Genomic DNA, 19,140 nt, shown 5'->3' on the forward strand with positions numbered 1-19,140 from the left:
CTTCAATTTTGTTCTATGCAATTGTTAATGCATACGGCAACTAAAAGTATATATGCACTTAAAAACTCATAAATTAAGCAAAAAAATTAGAGAGCTAAAATATTAAAAATTAAATTAAAAATTCAGAATTTATTTAAGTTCAGAGAGCATTTTTTAATTAGACTACCTTAAGTCACCTACCACAAATTTCAATGAAGAAATGCCTCTTCACTAATAGTAATTTTATTAAGGCCGTCATTGCTTTGATGGTAAAAGTTGTATGTGAACTTGGGTGAAACATGATTGTAGATTAGCAGTATTCTGGCAATTATGATGTTCTCATCCGTATGGAGAAATCTCATAAAAAGATTAGATCTGCTCTGAGCAGCAAATCAGGTAAAAGTGCATTTCCCAGGGGTTGGGGCATCCTGGAAACACTTTTTGATGGATCGGGATCTTGCATCTTATTCATCCCCAGGTGAACTCTCTTTCTTTGAACTTGATTCACTGGCCTGCTGCATCCCTTCCATCTTTCCTACAGACCTTGAATCATCAGCAACTTGCCTTCTGACTTGCCAATCTTGGGCTTGTTAGCCTTTGAAACTATGTGAGTCTAAAGAAGTTGCCAGGTTGGGAGTTTGAGCTCACATGCAGATCCAGGGGAGAAAGAGGAGGCTAATGGCATAGATAGATAGATAGATAGATAGATAGATAGATAGATAGATAGATGGATGGAAGACAGATATATTCCCCTTCTCCACTAGGTTTGCTTATCAAAAGAATCCAGGTTAAAACTATAGCTACAGCCATTATCAAAAAGTCATATCAAGTGCAGATTTTACCATAAATATCAACACTTAGTAGGAAGGGGAAAGTAATTTGAAATGCACCCCTTTTACTGCTTACATTCACAGTGTAATAAAATTCTCAATTTGTACTTATTGTATATCACTATAAAAAACAAAAACAAAACAAAACAAAAAAGAAACCTCCAGAATGGCAAGAGTAAGGCATCCAAAAATACTATTCAGGTTAGGGAACAAATATTAATATTTAGCAATTTTAAAAATGAATAATTATTCTTATTTTTAATAAGACATTTTTATTTCATCTCGTATGATATCCAAGTACTATTTACATAATTATAGAGTGTGTGTATTTGTTAAAGCATAGAAAATAATTTTGCTAGACTACACCAAAAGCCTTATCAGATTTTCAACATCTGAGATATATTTCCATTGATTATTTTATTAAGTGCTAGAATGGCAATGAGTTTGATACCTTATATAATGAATTATCTTTTGAAAGTTGATACTAATACAGCAAATTTTTACAAGATTATCAGGTAAATTTGGAATACTGTGTTCCAATTTTTAACCAATTCAGTATTCAAGTTAAAATTTTTTTGCCATAAAATCATTAACTAATTCCAGCATATGGGTAGAAAAAGTAATAGTACTACCAAGAAAAGATAAAATAATCTGTGTAGAGGAGTGTTAGCACATTATAGAGGATAGTGGATGTCTAAAGTTAAGCTGCTTCTTCCTAATTTTATATTCCGGTCTGATCACAGCAGAGAAATCACAAGAATGTCATTACCTTTGAGATGTTCTACTACCTGTTCAATTAGAACTTGCTCTGGAAGTTTTCTGCAGAGACACGCCCTCCATAACCTTTCTTTGAAAACAATATGTGATTTGCAACACAGGGTAAACTGCTCACAGGAAAATGATGTTCTCACATCCACACTCTTTCTGCATATATTTTGATCTAAGGTTAATTTTTTAAATCCAAGACTTACTTCATCAAAAATTTTAAAATGTGTATATATAAAGGTAACTACACTTCATAATTATTTATAATGGGAAAATGGCAAAACAAATGAAAGGTATCAAGGTATCTGTATGTAAATACCATCATCTTACTATGTGGAACTGATAACACAGTTCAAACTATCTGCATGTTATAGCTTTTTTGCTTTGCATTACATGACCTTTCTGTCTACAATTTATTTCATTGCAACCAACTCATTTCAGATGGGAGAGTACTTCAGGTAGTGAGCGCAAGATGATTTGTGATCACTTATAATCATAACCATATAGAAAATCTCTGGTCATCCATTTTAATGAGATATTTGAAATACTGCCTGTGGGATTTTAATTGACATAACTATACTGCTGTGAATTCAAATATGAGACCTCTCGTTTTATGGCCAAGTAGGTGTCTCAGTTACCGAGAAGTGTTTTATAGGTGGAACCGATGATTATGACTTTATTTCATGGGACATAACAACTACATAATATAAGACTGTGGGTGTGCAATAAAATACTTATTTTTATACTTTATTCACCATTTTCTCTCTCCATTCAATTGTTTCACTTGTTATAGATGAGACATGTGTTGACCTATTGTCCCAAATTTTAGTATGCCCACCAAATCTCTGCATATCCTTCTCCACTTATTGTGAAAAGTTCATCTTCATAAGAAATAAACTTTGATAAAGTATAAACATTTATTCCTTCATCACAAAGAGTAAGTTCATATTAACTCACCATTACCTCACATTAAATACTTTACTTACTTACTTCTGTTTCGTTAAAGGTATCTATTATGTGAAATTATCTTTAATTCCCTGGCAGCTCCAAATCCATAATCCTTTTCTTTCTTCTTGAACTCATTCTCCCCTTTATCTCCTCCTTCTCCCACCTGACCCTCATAGTCCCCCCTTTTTGGCCATATCTTACACATCCAATATATCTATTCACATGCAATTCTGTTGTTTGATCTCAGTGAGTGTGGTTATACAGTCATCAATGCTATCATCTCCCTATTTCCCACCTTCTGGGGGGAGAGGGGCCCTCACTTCCTGTACCCTCAAGGAACCATTATTCCTGCTATTCTTTCTGAAGGGTTATCTACCTGGGCTTTCATGTATTGAATGATCTTAAATATACAAATATATATATACATTATTTTTCATCTTATGGATGTACAGTAGCTTTTTAGAATAGAATGGTTTAGAATGATTGAATTACACTGAATATTGGCATCTCTTCACTAGACATTTCCTCCTACAATAGTAGATTTTTTTCCCCTCAGATATTTATACTCTTTCGATCATAGTTTAACAACTTCAAATTAGTCTAACAAAATATGGAAAAACAAAACAAGTATAAAGAAGTCATTTGGCATAAAACATTTCTTGGATCTTCTAGAAGGAGTAAATAAAAGCAATTTAAAATTTTGATCATATTTAACATGCTTGGCACTTGTTTAAAAGATACACCACTCAAATTTGAAACTGTTTTGCTGTTGAAGTCCTCTTTATTTGTTGATGTTTGATATCAGAATTATCTTTTATCTCTTAACTAATATCTTGGATCATGTTGAAAACTACTGTGTTGTCCTCCTTGTTCCAAAGCCCATTTTCACAATAAGCCAGAATTTTGTTTATGCTAAATGCTTTCTGAGCGAGAGGCAATGTCTTTTATTTTTCTCTTCCCATTCCAATAATAAATTAAATAAATAAATAGTAATTAACAACTCTCTAAGAATTCATTAACAGAGCAATTGTTATTATTGAATGTCTAGATAATTTTTTTCTACTTATAAAATTGATAGGAGTCCTAGCACCCAATGAAACCCTTGTGACATCATATACATTTTGCATCATACAAGGAGTTCGTAGAAAAATGAAGGTAAATTATTGCGGATTTTTTTCTATGAACGTTTTGAAGCCCCATGGATATAACTTCATGTGCAGTAATTTCTCTAATCATTACCAAATTGTGATGTAGACATGACAATCAATGCCAGGAAAAAGGAAATCAGTGTCAGGTGGGAAGGAAAAGTGCAGAAATAAATCATAGTAACATCTGGTGAAATGAAATTTCTAGGTTTTGTGTTTTGATAAGGTATAATTAGGAAATAATTTTACTGCGTATATACCTAATTACTTGTATTTGATATGACATTGAGAAAGATGCACCTTCAAATATATTTAAAAACTACCTTTTGTATAACTGTATAACTACATGTAAGTTCATTATATCTGTCCTTTCATCTGTGACAATTTAGCATTAGGAATATGCAGAAAATCACTACCTATCATCATCAGCGTACTTCTGGGAGCCTATCTGTGGTGAGGATGAAGTGAAACCTTATCAATTTCACAGTCAGATCAATTCTGAAAACATTTATGGAACGTCTGCTATGTAAAAGGAATTTCTCTAGGCATGAAGGAAGGAAGTAAAACTCAGACAGCCTGTGCCCTAAAGGGGAGTTCAATATCATAGTGGCGACAAAAGTTCACATCATTGCCTATAACAGAAAAGAGAGTACTATGAAGTTGCCCAAACAGAATCAATTACTTCATCTTCAGAGAATTGCAGAATAATTATGGATGTGACACCTGAGCTAGCTCTTGTAGATTGATTAGGATTTCAACAAGTTAAGGTAGAAGATAATTCAAATTCAGGGAAGTAATGAGTAAAGGCTAACATTGTGTAACAGCACATTTGGTTGAAGAGGATGATAAATGTTTTATGAAGGATTGACTGCAAACCATGAGGAGATGGATCAGTAATGCTAATGTATGCTAGAAAATTATGAATACCTGAAGAGTTTGGAATTTAATGACGCCATTAGTAAGTAAGGCACTTTTATCATTATATGCTTGTCTTCTTATTTAAATCTTGATAGATATAGATAGAACTAAAGATCCCACAAATGAATCTTAGGCTCCCACTGCCTTTTGTAAACCTGATTCTTAGAGTTTATATGCTGACACTAATCCCTCCTTTGACTTCAGGTTTTATGATTTACAATCCTTCAGTGACTGATGATGGTGTGCTTCTTTCATATGGACTTAATTGAAATCTCACTAGATGGCTGCTTGTTTAGAGATAGGCCTTTAAGACCCCAGATGATATATTATCTGATAGCTGGGCACCATCCAATTTCTTCATGACATTTTGCTATAGCACCATATCTTCTGTGTTCCCTTCCTGAGGGCAAGTGTCAAGCAGGGCCATGATATAAAAACGAATTGTTCTTAAGTTGTAACTATGATTTAGTGTGAGCCCCAAAGCCATTCCTGGATCTATGCTTTTTAATTGTTTTAATTTATTATTACCTGGGAGTTAATATATATGTCATAACATTCCACGTCAAGCAGAATTGTATAATTGCTTCTACAATCAGTTTCCAAACATACTTTTTCTTCCTGAATTCCTTGACATTGTCTCCCTTCTTCCCCCCTCCACTGTAACCCTCCCTACCCACAAACCTTTATTCTATTTGCTGTTCCCATAGATTCATCAATCCTAATTTTCAGTTACCAAAAAACAGAAAAACAAATAACACAATGTTGAGAAGGTGACCCCCAATGATATAACACCTCTGAGAGATACCCTAATATTAACAAACAAAAGTGAAATAAAACAGAATGACAATCACAGGCGTGCTAGAACATTGCATATCTTAATATAGCACGTGTGGCTCTGCTGTAGCATGACCGTATCTTAATATAGCATGTGTGGCTTTGCTGTAGCATGACCTTGTTGTTCCGCCTACCAACAGTGCACCCACCTTGGTGCAGCTGTCTTTGCTTCCTCAGACACCATGTGTTTTCCGACTTAAACCCTCAAGTTACAAGTGTGTCTGAGGAAGAGTCCAGTGTGCCCAATGGGTTTCAGTATGGGATCTCACTGAAGCAGCTTCTGAAGTATGCTGTGTGCCTTGAAGATGCAGGATTCAGTGGCCTAGCATTCCACAGCACCCGGTCTTGGTCCCCAGTGGCCCATTCAGTGCATACCACCAACGACACTGCCCCCTGGTGTTCCCCAAAGCATTTTCAATCATTGTTTCCCCCAATTGGAGGTGGGTCCTCCTCCTTTTCCTACCAACAAACATGCATTTCTGTTCCCATGTTTTCTCCCTTTCCCTTCTGCTGCATTGCTTTTCCCATCAGTATCTCTCATCCCTCTGATAGCAATTTCTACCTGTTCAGGTAGATCTCATCATAGATTTACATGGGAGCCACTCCGTGGACATATTCCCCTTCTCCTCCCTTGACCTTTGCATGACAGCTGACTTTAGGGGCCCTCCGGCCAAATGACCTTCAAAATACTTACCTAGAGCGGATGGGGTATGGTTGATTGGCACTGGTCAGGCTCTCTACCAAGCTGTCTGGCCTCCCAGCCAGCAGACTGGATGTTTTTCAAGCCTGATACTGGTCCTTTTGTGATTGACTAACTTCACTCAACATAACGTCCTCCAGATCCCGCCACGAATTGAGGTGTTTCATTGCTGTTTTGGGGGGATGTGTAGTAGTCCATTGTGTGTATGTACCAGTTTTGTTTTTTTTAATCCACTCATCTGTTGATGAGAATTTAGGTGGTTTCCAACTTCTTGCTATTGGTAACAATGCTGCTGATCTGGTCATGCAACGGGAGCTCTAGGTGGGTGATGCTGCATTAGCACCATCTTCCAGGAAACTGCAGAAAACCATTTTCTTAAAGCATTCGCTGGTTATATGCTCACAGATTTAGTTGCTGCCAATTTTATTTGCCAACAATTCACAAATGGTATAACTGGTATATGATGGAAATAGAGATGTGCTCTGTAGATGATAGAAAGTACACATCAAGATGAGGTTCTAAATTGACTAAATATAGTTTTATAATTCCTGTAACAACATTAACAGATATTCTGGCCAATTGTGCTTCATTTAGTTTATAAAAATGTCGTATATTATTGACTTTCAACGAAAGGTCAAAAAATAAATATAGTAAAACCTGAGAAATCTAGAATCTGTGTGAGGTAGAAACCTATCAAAGGAGAAGAATGCAGATGAGCAGTACAAAAGTATTATCAGCAAAAGTACAAAATGAGCAGTACAAAAGTATTATCAGCAATTGTACTATGTACTGAAGAGCTTTATCTCATTTAATTTTTACAAAACCACAGTGAGATATTCATTCAATCTATAAATAAAGATACCAAGAACACTCATTTTTATTGGTGATAAAAATTCAATGTGGTTAATAGTTACAAAATTATCTATGAGTAGTTATTTGCATTACTGTATTAGTCTGGGTACTTTGGAGAAACAAATCCACAGAAACTCATGTATAAGAGAGAGCTTTATATAAAGGGTAAGTGCACATCAAGAAAACATCCCAACCCAGTGCTGCCCAAACCCACAGGTCCAACATTAGCCCATTAACCCATATGTTCGACACCAATCCACAAAGTCCTCCTCCATCTCACAAAACACACACTATGACTTCAACTGCAGGAGGAAAGTCGAGTCAGTGAAAGCGTAAGCATCTCAGCACTGGCAGGGGTCTCCACACGTCTACTCTAGCACCAAAGGCTGCATCGGGGTAGGTCCATGTGGCTTCTTCTCAGGGATGTCTTGCAGGAAGTGAGCCTTGCCAGCTGAAGCAGGGAACTGGCTAAGGCAGCTGCACCCTGGTCCGACCATCACAAAGCAAGAGACCCGAGAACTAGAAAGGCGAGGCTCACTGAGCCATTTATCCCTCCGCCCTTCAATTAACCCCACAAGTGTTTATCAGCCAACTTGGCACAATAAACTACCTCAATTACTATTATTTATAAATAATACATTTCAAGATAGCAAGTGTTTTGTACTTTAATTATATGATCTAAGTAATGTGACATTTAATTGAGTTTGTACTTTCATATTGTACATTATTTTCTTAAGTAGGTGGCTTTCCTCTTAAACTAATAAACCACATAAACTCTGAAGTGACTGGAGGGAGGCTGCAGACACTGGAGCAAATTAATATTTAATCCCTGGAGGGAGATTTAGGACCATTCAGTAACAATACCACTCTGGTTTTACTCACTGCACCCTCAGTTTTTCCCTTAGACACAGACCTTTTCTTTGTGGCCCCTTTGAGCAAGGTTTTCATCATGAAATTTTTTAGATCTTTGTCATGTTTGGGAAAAAGTAAATGCTATTGGTGGTGGTGGAGCCAATAAGCATGGTCGAAATGATTGCTTTGAGCCCACTTCATCTTATGTTAGAGAAGCCCTGATCGCACATGGCTGGAATGCTCAATGACTACACTAAATGTTTGCTGTTGAAAAGTACAGGCACGCTGAGGAAAAATGCATGGCGCTTTGCTTTCATGAGACTGCTGCCTGGGGATTCTACTGGGGTAGTTCCACTCGGTCCTGCAGGGTGGCTGTGAATGTGAGTTGACTCAATAACACAACACAACTCGTTATTTGAAGTCTATGCAATTCCCCTTAACCTTGAAATGTAGGCTCAGTTTGTGTAAACCGCTATTTTGCTCCTTAAAAATACATATGCTTTTCTTTTTTAAGGGACAAGACTGTTTGAAATCTATCTATCATCTAACTAATTAGTCATATATGTGAAATAGAAGAAAACTACTAATTATTGAGATGTAAAATTTAAATTCCAGATATACTCTTTCCTGTGTTTCTCTTTATCCTGAAAGCACACATATGATGCCCCTCTACTGCAGATCATGAATTAGAAGTTGAGAGATCATGAAGAGCATGCTCAAGTTGGCATGACATTTAGAGAACATAAATGTGTGTGAAACTCGTGTTGGTTAACTGTAGAAATTATTTTATCACCCAATTATGGAAAATTTAGTTTGTATAAGAAAGAATGTGTTTTAATCAAAGATTGCCTTTCCTCTAACAAAGTTAATTATATATTCTCAATTAGAAGTTTTAATATCTTCAAACTAATATATGTTTTTAATATTGAAAACATGATAATATTTTTAATATGAAAGCATATGCTTAGATAACTTCCACACAAATCAGTAAAACAAACGAAGCATAAAGTCTAGATAGAGAAAACAAATGACTTTTCTTACTAATAAGGTAACTGTGAGGTATCTCTCTAGTATCTTAGAAAACAAAAGCTAAATAAAGCGAGTCAAAGATATATGTCTTAGAATTACCAAGCAATAGCATCAAGTGTCTTAATGATTTTTGTGACACAATAATAGAAATATTAAGAGAGTGAGTCAAAAAGTACTGCCACTAGAGATTCAATTCCCACATGTACAGGTTTATTACCAACAAACATGTAGCTGATGGCTGCCGATAAGGTCTCTCCGGAATCCAGTGGCCTTCACAGTGCTACATGTATCTGAACCTCACTGGTGGTGGTGGTGGTGGTGGTGGTGGTGGTGGTGGTGGTGGTGGTGGAGGAGTGGTTGCTCTTAGTTGCCATTCAGTCAGTTATGACCCAGAGCCTTCAAAACTAGGTCCAAATCAAAAGCATGACTAACAAGGGGATCTGCTGGGACAGTTAAAGTCATGGCATAGCTCAGAAGGCCACTGCTTTATGGAATTTCAAAGTGCACTCTTGTTAGATTTCCTCAAATGACAAAGAACAGCCACAGAGGTTGATTATGGAGAAGACTCAGAAAATGAAGAACTGCTTTGTTAAGAAAAATACCAGAAATGTATGAAAGAATTTTCCCCATCACAATGTATCTGTTACTCCTATGATGACAGCAAGGGATGGCCTATGAGGACATCCACCCAACTGCTCTGATCTTGCCCTCTCCTACTTTTTTTGATCCCCAAACTTAAATAACATTTTAAAAGATGCAATCTGAGGATACCAAACAGCACAGGACTCTACAGGAGTAAATCACACAGCACACAAACCTGCAGGAACAGGTCAGGGAAAAACTGGGTTCAGAAATATATAGGTTTACAGGGAGGAACTCTGAGGAATAGTAGGTTTCCTTTTTGGATATTTTTGTTTATAAGTTTCTATGACTTTGTAGCAGCCCTTCTCACTTAGCCTTGTATTTATAACTAAATGTGACCAGCAAAAGTTAGCTTAGGTATGCCTTTATTTATCCTTGAATCAGGTTATGCAACAAAACAATGGCCTTACAACCTCACTGAACAACATAAAAATCACAAATTCCTTAACATTCAAGGGAAGATGTTTGGTATTAGTAGATGCTCATCATTTTTGTTGTTGTTGTTGCCAACTCTATAATAGGAGTCCTGTGGCATAGTGATTACGCATTAGGCTGTTAACTGCTGCCCAGCTGTGGAAAGACAGGGCTTTCTACTCTCATGAAGAGGAAGAGTTACAGTCTTGGAAACTCACAGGGCAGTTCTACCCTGTCCTATAGGGTCACTGTGAGTCACCATCGACTCAATGGCACTGATAATTTTTTTTTAAAGTTTAGTACTTAAAAATCAGAGTAAATTTTACTCTTTAAATGATATCTGCATAAAATGATAATACACAAAACAATCTTAATACTACAATTTTTACAGGTTGTATTTGGGCTGTGGAACCAAAGAAATTAGTCTACTCATAATTACTAAAAGAGATGGAACTATGATTTGTTCAACCCACTCCTCATGCTTTTTTAGTTAAACAATTCTAATTTAACACAGACCTTTTATTTTGTAGATGTTCTTAGATCTTAGAGTGAGTTTTAAGAAAATAATATTCAAACATCTGGGCTACTGATCCACTATGAAAGGTTCCTGATTGGCCACATATTCTCATTAAAACTAATACAAGTTCCATGGTTAATTTCATATGTGTAAGGATGAATATTGTTCCCTAGTCTTCAGTAGCTCCTAACATTCTATCATTTCATATCTGTTGTGCAAACAGCTGGAGCCTTGGTGCCGTAGCGGTGACACATTGGGCAGCTAACCACAAGGTCAATGGTTTTTAAACTACCAGTTGTTCCGTGGGAGAAAGAGGAGGCTTTCTAATCCCTCAGAGAGTTACAGTCTCCAAAACCCACAGGGGCAGTTCTACCCTGTCCTATAAGGCCACGGTGAGTCAGAATTGACTGGATGGCACTGAATTTGTGTTTGTGTGTGTGTGTGTGTATGTTTGTGTGGACATTGCTTTTAATAAGATGATGACATACGCTACTAGTGCACACTTTCTTTAAGAAGAAAAAAATAATAATATAGGAAATTCTACCACAGTATATGTACTCACCAAAACCCCAAACTCCCTACTGTAGAGTCAATTCTGACTCCAGTGACCCTAGGGGACACTGCAGAACTGCCCTTGTTGGTTTCCGAGACGTACCTCATCGCGGGGTTGGAGAGCCTCGCCTTTCTTCAGTAGGACAGCCAGTGCTTTTCAACCGGTGGCCTTACAGAGAGCAGCCCCAGGCATCCAAAAGCTTCAAAGTGAGTAGTGCTGAAGAGGATTAAAGCATCACACAGTAGAGTTTTCGAAGTAAATTTGATCATCTACAGATGATTGTGAAGACATTAGCTTTTTCTGGACACTCAGCCAAACTCACTGCCATCCAGGCAATTCTGCCTCATAGTGAACTTACAGTACTGGATAGACTTGCCCTTTTGGGGTTCTGAGACTGTAACTCTTTATGGGAGTAGAGAGCCTCGTTTTTTCCTCCCACAGAGTGACTGGTAGTTTTAAACTACCAAACTTGTGGTTAGCAGCTCTATATAAAACTACTTGACCACTAGACTCCTCCCGAATAAAAAGCCCATCAATATTCACAAAACATTTTCCAAAGAAAAATAATACCTATGGAGATTCTGAGTTTAGAATTATTTATATAAATAGGCCGATCGCAGTTCCTAAAAATTCCGGTTAAAATATAGACATAAATAAACCCAACTCACTGCTATTGAATCGATTCTGACTCATAGTGGCCCTATGACAAGTGAGCTAAGTCTGTCCCTTAGCACATTTAATACATTGTGATAATTAAGTTGAGCTAGAAATTAAAGATGCAGATGAAGATGTGAGAAGCAATTTCTTTTGCCATAAGCCACAGACAGGTTTAGGACTAGAAAACCTCTCTATGGGGTAGCATAGGAGTATAAAAAAACAATTTATCATTCCAAGTTTATCCAAATGATATTACAAATGTATTAAATCCCTACTAATACTACTACTAATAAAAAAATTTAAGCCTAAATTTTGTCACTGTGTGACCTTTGACTCCTGAGGATGCCCTGTACAACAGATTGAAAAGCTGCTAGGCCTGAACTAACCTCAAAGTGGTCGGTATGTTAGGGCCTATAATCATATTCACTGTGTGTTTTGAATGCCTTCCAACCTAGAGGCATCATATTACAATCTATCAAATCAAATCCTGTCATAATCCATAAGGCTTTATTGGTTATTTTTTGGAAATAGATCACCAGACAATTTTTTTCTAGTCTATCTTAGAAAATAGACTAGAAAGTGCTATGCAATGAATATCCCACTGAAACGGTCCACAATGCGTGGCCCTACAAGTGTTTGAAATACCAGTAGCAGAGTTTCCAGCATCATAAACTCTAACGTAATTCCAGAGGACCACAGATGGGTTGTGGAAAAAAGGTCTAAAGTGGGGTAATAAAACAGAGTTTTCTACCATTTTTCTGTCTGGTCACTGACCGATCTAATACAGTGAGTATGAAGTGTTATCTTATTTCAGTGTAATTTGTACTTCCTTACTAATTAATGAAGTATAGTATATTTTCAACTGCTTAATGTTTATTTCATTGCAAAGGCTAAGATGCTCCTGACCCAAGCCGATTTTTCCTATCTCCTCATATCCATTTGAAAGTTAGACAATTAATAAGAGAAAGTTAAAATGAATGCATGCCTTTGGATTATGGTGTTAGTGAGGAATATTGACATTTTTATGGACTGCCGGGAAACTGGACAAGTCTGTGTTGGAGGAGGTACAGCAAGAGGTTCCTTATATATCATGTTGACTGGATTTCATCTGTGTCCTTCGGCTATGTTATCAGAAGGGAACAGTCCCAGAGAAGGATCATGCATCATAAGGTAGAGAGCCAGCAAAAAAAGAGAAAGTCTCTCAATATGACGGACTGACAGTGACTGCAATAATAGGCTGAAACAAAAGAATGACTGTGAGGAGGTCACAGCAGCGGGCAACTTTAACTCTTATTTTACATAAGGTCACTGTGAGTCTCAACGGACTCAACACCACCTAAAATCAACCGCACTGCTACCATGCATATTACATTATTTTTTATAAAGTGTTCAGGTTTTTTCTTAATGCTATAATGGAACTCCTTGTCCTATGATCAGTTATGTGCATGATATAAATAAGCAGAGTAATTAAACATTAGAAAACATATACATGAGAAAGACATTACCTAAAAAATAAACTATAAAACAATAGTTATCACAAATAAGCATAAAAAACCCTACCCTAAAGGAGACATAACAAATTGATACCACTGAAATAATAAAAAGGTAATGGATCATGAGCAAGTGGGCTTTATAGCATAAGTGGCTGAACATTAGAATATTAATCAATGCAATGTATCATTTTAATAACAAGGATAATTTTTAATTGACCATTTTGACAAAGATTAAAGAATATTTGACAAAAGTTATCATAGGTGAACTCCAAATAACAATCACTAGTATGATAAAATTGTCTCTACACTTTTAAATCTGTGTTAGTCAATGAAACAATCAAGACGACACTCTTGTAAAGGGGGTCAAATAAGACATTCACCACTATTCTCTCAAAATATAAACTCGTAAAGCAAACACTATTTGTACTACCATTGAAACTATCAAAAATTTACAAAAAGAAGTCTAACAATGACATTCCATATCTCGATTTTAAAGATGTGAAAATTGCTCTTTAATGAATTTTTAAGACCAAAATAAAGCAAGGATATATTATGATCATAGATTGAAAGTTAATATAATAGGGTTATTATTTCTCTCCCCTCTTAAATTACTTATATAGATTGAGAAATCAAAATAAAATTTAATGTGAATGTATATGGATTAATAATTTTTTAATTTATGTGAAAAATAATATCTAGAATAGTGTATATAGTTTAAAAGCTAAGAAATGTATAAAATTAAATGATTTTCACTATGAATTTAGTTTTAAAGCCATGTTCTCCTTGGCCAACATGTGATTGATGAAAGGATATGAAAACACAATAATAAAATGAAATAGATAATCCATAATATGAACATGTATATGTGTTAACTTGATTTATTATAAAAAGTGACCTCCATGCAATAGAAAGGATTTTCGTTTTAATAAATGCTACTGAGTTAAATATATATATTATAAAATATATTATTATTTGCCTTCATCATGTGACAAATGCAAAATAAAGTTGCCATGAACACCACTACATGGAAAGAAAAGTGGGGGAAACATCATTATCTTAACAAGTTTCAAGAGAAGGACCATATGGAGCACAGCACACGTCAGACACTTTTAATGGAATGGTGAATAGGCACTGATTACTTACAGAGTGAACAGAAGTGGGATACATCATACTCAGGCTAGGCTCCCCAAAGTTAGTCTCTCATCCACAGGTTTAGATGGCATCCAAGCACACAATAGTTCACTGCTTTGAAGGAAAGTGCTTAGATTTCTGTCTCCCAAGATTAAATACTAATCAGCCATGTCTACATGCTGAATAGCACATGCAGAGAATACTCTGGCGGGGTGGGGGGGGCACTAAAAGGTGTAGGCAGATAATAAAAGGTAAAAAATGGTGATAAAATGGGAAACACTTTTGTAGGCAATGAGCAGCATACATTCCCATTGTTTTGAATGGGCTCTATATACAGGCATCAGGGAACAACCCTTTATCCTTTAACCCAAGATAGTTTAACAAAGATCGGGTTCTTCAGAGGGAAACCATATAAGAAAGCACATGCTTTCTTACATGCCCACTAGCAGTTGTTATCTTGATTGGTCATTAGAAGTGAGACTTCATCTCACATTCTTTAAACATGTTATCAGGTAAGATGAATCAGCACAGTGACCACAATAATGGTCTCAGACAAAACAATTGTCAGGAAGACCTAGGACACGGTGGGGTTTTGTTCTATCATGCACAGGCTTGCTAGGAGTCAGAGTTAACTCAAGGGCATCTAACAGCATGTCCACTAGCAGCTGTGGAGATGGTGAGGGGACAATGAGCTCACTTGTGCATTCAGGAGATGGCTAAGGTAAGCAGTCAATATTAAGTTGTGTCAAGAATGGGTAATGCCATAGAAAACAACAACACTGCAAGCAAAATTTTAATTTGATAAAAGCCACTCTGAATATTGCCAGTAATGTCAGAGAGTCACATATGAATACACAACAACAATCATTTTACACTGTTACATTTGTTGTAGTCGATTTGATTCTGACTCAAGGCAACCCCATTTGCCACAGTAGAAATGCTCCAGGGTTTCCTGGCTTTAATCACAGTGAAAACAGATCTCTAAGCTGTTCTTCAGAGGTGCCAGTAGTAGGTTCCTAGGGTCACTGTTCAGGTTAGCATCAAGTGCATTTCACTTGGGCCACCAAGGTACAACAAAGTAAGGCAAAATTATTAGTTAACTTTCACCTGGTTTTTACTCATAACCATATACTCTAAGTATCAGTTCCAGTTACACAGCAGTTATATATTGTCCATCAAAATTAATAAAACTATTATCTAACACTTACTGAGTATTTACCAGCAATTGCCATATTTTTATGCAAACAATGTGCAATTTTTAATGCTTAATTGACCACTGATCCTTCCCACTGTGTGGTAATTTTGTAAATGTACTCTGCTAAATTTTTTAACAGGAACTTGTAAGAAAAATTGGTATAGAGGTACTGTAGTAGTTTGGGTACTTTAGAGAAACAAATCCACAGAAACTCAACACATTGCTGCCCAAACCCACAAGTCCAACATTAGCCCATATGTCTGATACCAATCCGCAAAGCCCTCCTCCATCTCACAAAACACACACAGTGATGCCAACTGCAGGAGGAAAGCCAAATCAGTGAACGTGTAAGCATCTCAGTACTGGCAGGGGTCTCCACACGGCTGCTCCAGCACCCAGGGCTGCATCAGGGTAGGCTCATGTGGCTTCTCCTCAGGGATGTCTTGCAGGAAGTGAACCTTGCCAGCTGAAGCAGGGAACTGGCTAAGGCAGCTGCACCCTAGTCTGACCATCACAAAGCAAGAGACCTGAGAACTAGAATGGCAAGGCTCGCTGTGCCATTTATCCCTCCACCCTTCAATTAACCCCACATATGGTTATTGGCCAGGTTGGCACAATAAACTAACTACCTCAGGTACTTAAGGGAAATATCTCCTGGAAGAAGGAGCAGTTGACAAGCAAATATATTTGCATAAATGTACGTGATATATTCTATATTGGAAATCCTGGTTCTATATTAGTTAAAGCACATGGCTACTAACAGAAAGGTTGGAGTTGGAACCCACCATGAAGAAATGAAGATTTGGGAATCCTATCGGACAGCTCTACTTTGTCTTAGATGGTTGATAAGAGTCAAAATTAACTCAGTGGCAATGGTTGGGGTTCATGTTTTATTCCAATTTTGTCTACTTTGTCTAACTAAGTCTGCCTTGTAGGAAGTACAGACTGACTGCTTCTTTAGAAGTGAGAATGCGTATACCTCATTTTACATAAGTTGGACAAATATCAGACGAGACCAGTGCCCGGAGAAAGATATCATGCTTGGTGAAATAAAACACTGCCATCCTCACAATTGTTCTTATGTTTGAGCCAGCCCATTGTTGCGGCCACGGTGTCAATTCATTTTGCGGAGGACCCTCCACTTTTTTGCTGCCCCTCCACTTTACCACCAAGCTGTCCATCGCCAGGGCTGGATCTCTCCTGATAACACACCCAAAGTAAGTGCGATAAAGGCTCCCCATCCTTGTCTCTACGGAGCATTTGGGCTACATTTCTTCCAAGACAGGTTGGTTTGTTCTGTTGGCAGCCCATGGTACTTTCCATATTCCTTGCCAGCACCATAATTCAAAGGCATCAATTTTTCCCATTTTTTCCTTATCCAATGTCCAATTTTCACATGCATGTGAGGTGATTGAAACTGCATGGCTTGGGTCAGGCTCACCTAAGGTTTTAATTAGCATCCTTGCTTTGCAACACTTTAAAAAGGTATTGTGCAGCATTTTATCTAATGGAATGCAATTCAGCATAATGCCCTCAAAATTCATCCGTGTCCAATTTACTATCCAATGATGTCATCTGATGGGGACTGGGTGACACAGTATATTAAGTGTTTGGCAGCTAATCCTAAGGTCATTGGTTTAAATTCACCAGCAGCTCCATGGGGGAATGATGGGGCTTTCTGCCCCCCTCCCCAATTTTATTTATAGCCCTGGAATGTTCCAGGGGATGTTTTACTCTTTTCTGGAAGGTCACTATGAGTTGGCACAGACTCAGTGGCAGTAAGTTTGAGTTTTATTTATTGAACTCTGCTAAGGAAGTCCAATCCCCTCACAGTAGCTTCCAATTGGAGAAGTTATACTGCTTCTATGTATACAAATGAAGCCTCACTCAACAACATAGTGATGCCTCCTACAAGTCTGAAAGCTAAATAGGTGTCGCCTGCTGGGCAAATTGTGTCTAAGATGCATAATGAAAGAAAGCTGGCATTCCTGGGCTTTGATTTTGATGGAGCTTACTTTTGAACTAAAGCAATTTAAAAAAAACCGAGAAAGTTTGCTGAAGAATAAAATAGGTTGGACTTAAAATTTGAGAAAAAGTTTATAAAATGTTAAATATAATGATATTTTCCTTTACCTTTTCAGCATCCAAATTTCAGTCAGTTTTCTAGTTTGTTCTTTTAAACATTGACCATCCTGAGAATTCATTTTTGGTTTTATTAAAGTGAAAAATTGTTAGATACAAATATCCCAAACCAGAAATGTGCACTTATATACAAACAAACATACATACGGTTTATTTTTTCCTGAAAATGCTTTTTGAAATAAATTTATTCAGTTATTTATTTGCTGAGTGAAACAAATTTTTGACTAAAAACATTAGTGTACTTTTGCATACATATATGTAGATATCACGGATAACAATTAGATTATGTGGTAAATATAAAGAATATTGCATGCTGCAGTAATAATTGTTTGTGGAGGTATATAAGAGGTATATCAGGCAGCTCTCCATCAGTGGAGGGTGTTGGCTGGGTGTTACTATGATGGTGTAACAGACCAATCAGGAAAACCAAATGATCTGCTACATACATTCCCCCAGTGAAAATCCTTGGGCTCAAAATAATCCAATCTGTAATCAAGCATTGGGGAGCACGGAATGAAGCACTATTTCTTATCTTTGTAAATGGAGTTTGCAAAGGCAGCTACTCCAAAAAGGGAGAAGAAAAATTCTGGGGCAGAATTTATAATTTCTACTCTAAGTAATGAGTGTAAATTAAAAATTAAGCCAACAATAATTATAAGAGGACTCTGCTCTTTCCAAACCATTCTGCTCATCCTAAAACTAGCTTCACAAAATTTGACAAATCCCAGTCAAAAGACTCACAGAAGTCTGGTGAGTCAACAGCCTGTTGTCCGACAGGCGGGTTCCGCTCATCAGCCTCGCAATCGCGCAAGCGAGGGCTCTACCTAGACTGACACCTAAACAATGGAGTGTGGAACCTGCAGTCCTCTCCTACTGTGTGAGCCATTTCCTGACGGGGTGGGAGTTCATTGAAACACAGAAGAAACGTATGACACTCTGAGATGTGAGGGAGAATACTGATGGGAAGTGACTATGGACTGGTGTAGCATTTGGGAAAAGTTGATCCTTTGAGATATCTCTAAACTACACCCCTTAAAGACCAGGATTGTACTGTTATCTTGTCCATCGAATAAACCTACCATGTTGTTTATATGTGAATAGATACATATATAACGTATGAATATGACTGTAAATGTTCATGTATAATATATGTGAAATTCAGGAGGAATGACATTGCACTTATTGTCAAATAGATTGCAAAATCAATCTGGTTGTGGTGTGTAATAGGATTATAGCTATCTGTCTTCCAGGAAATTCAATTAATACAACTCTTGTTCAAACTGGTGCACCAACCACAAAAGCTAGTGATAAGAAAACTGGAGATTTCTACAGACATCTGTAGTCAGAAACTGATCAGGCATGCAGTCAATTGGTGACCGGAACGCAAACGTTGGGATCAAAGATAAAGGAACAGTAGTTGGAACTGTGATAAGCATGGTCCTGGTGATGGAAACAAAAGCATTAGAGAATTTTGCAAGACTAATGATTTGTTTAGAGCAAATACCTAGTTTTCAAAAACACGTAGTGATACACAGGGACTTCAT

The sequence above is a fragment of the Echinops telfairi genome, unplaced genomic scaffold (assembly GCF_000313985.2).
Source record: "Echinops telfairi isolate 266 unplaced genomic scaffold, ASM31398v2 ScPeMD7_70;HRSCAF=299, whole genome shotgun sequence".
NCBI lineage: Eukaryota > Metazoa > Chordata > Mammalia > Afrosoricida > Tenrecidae > Echinops > Echinops telfairi.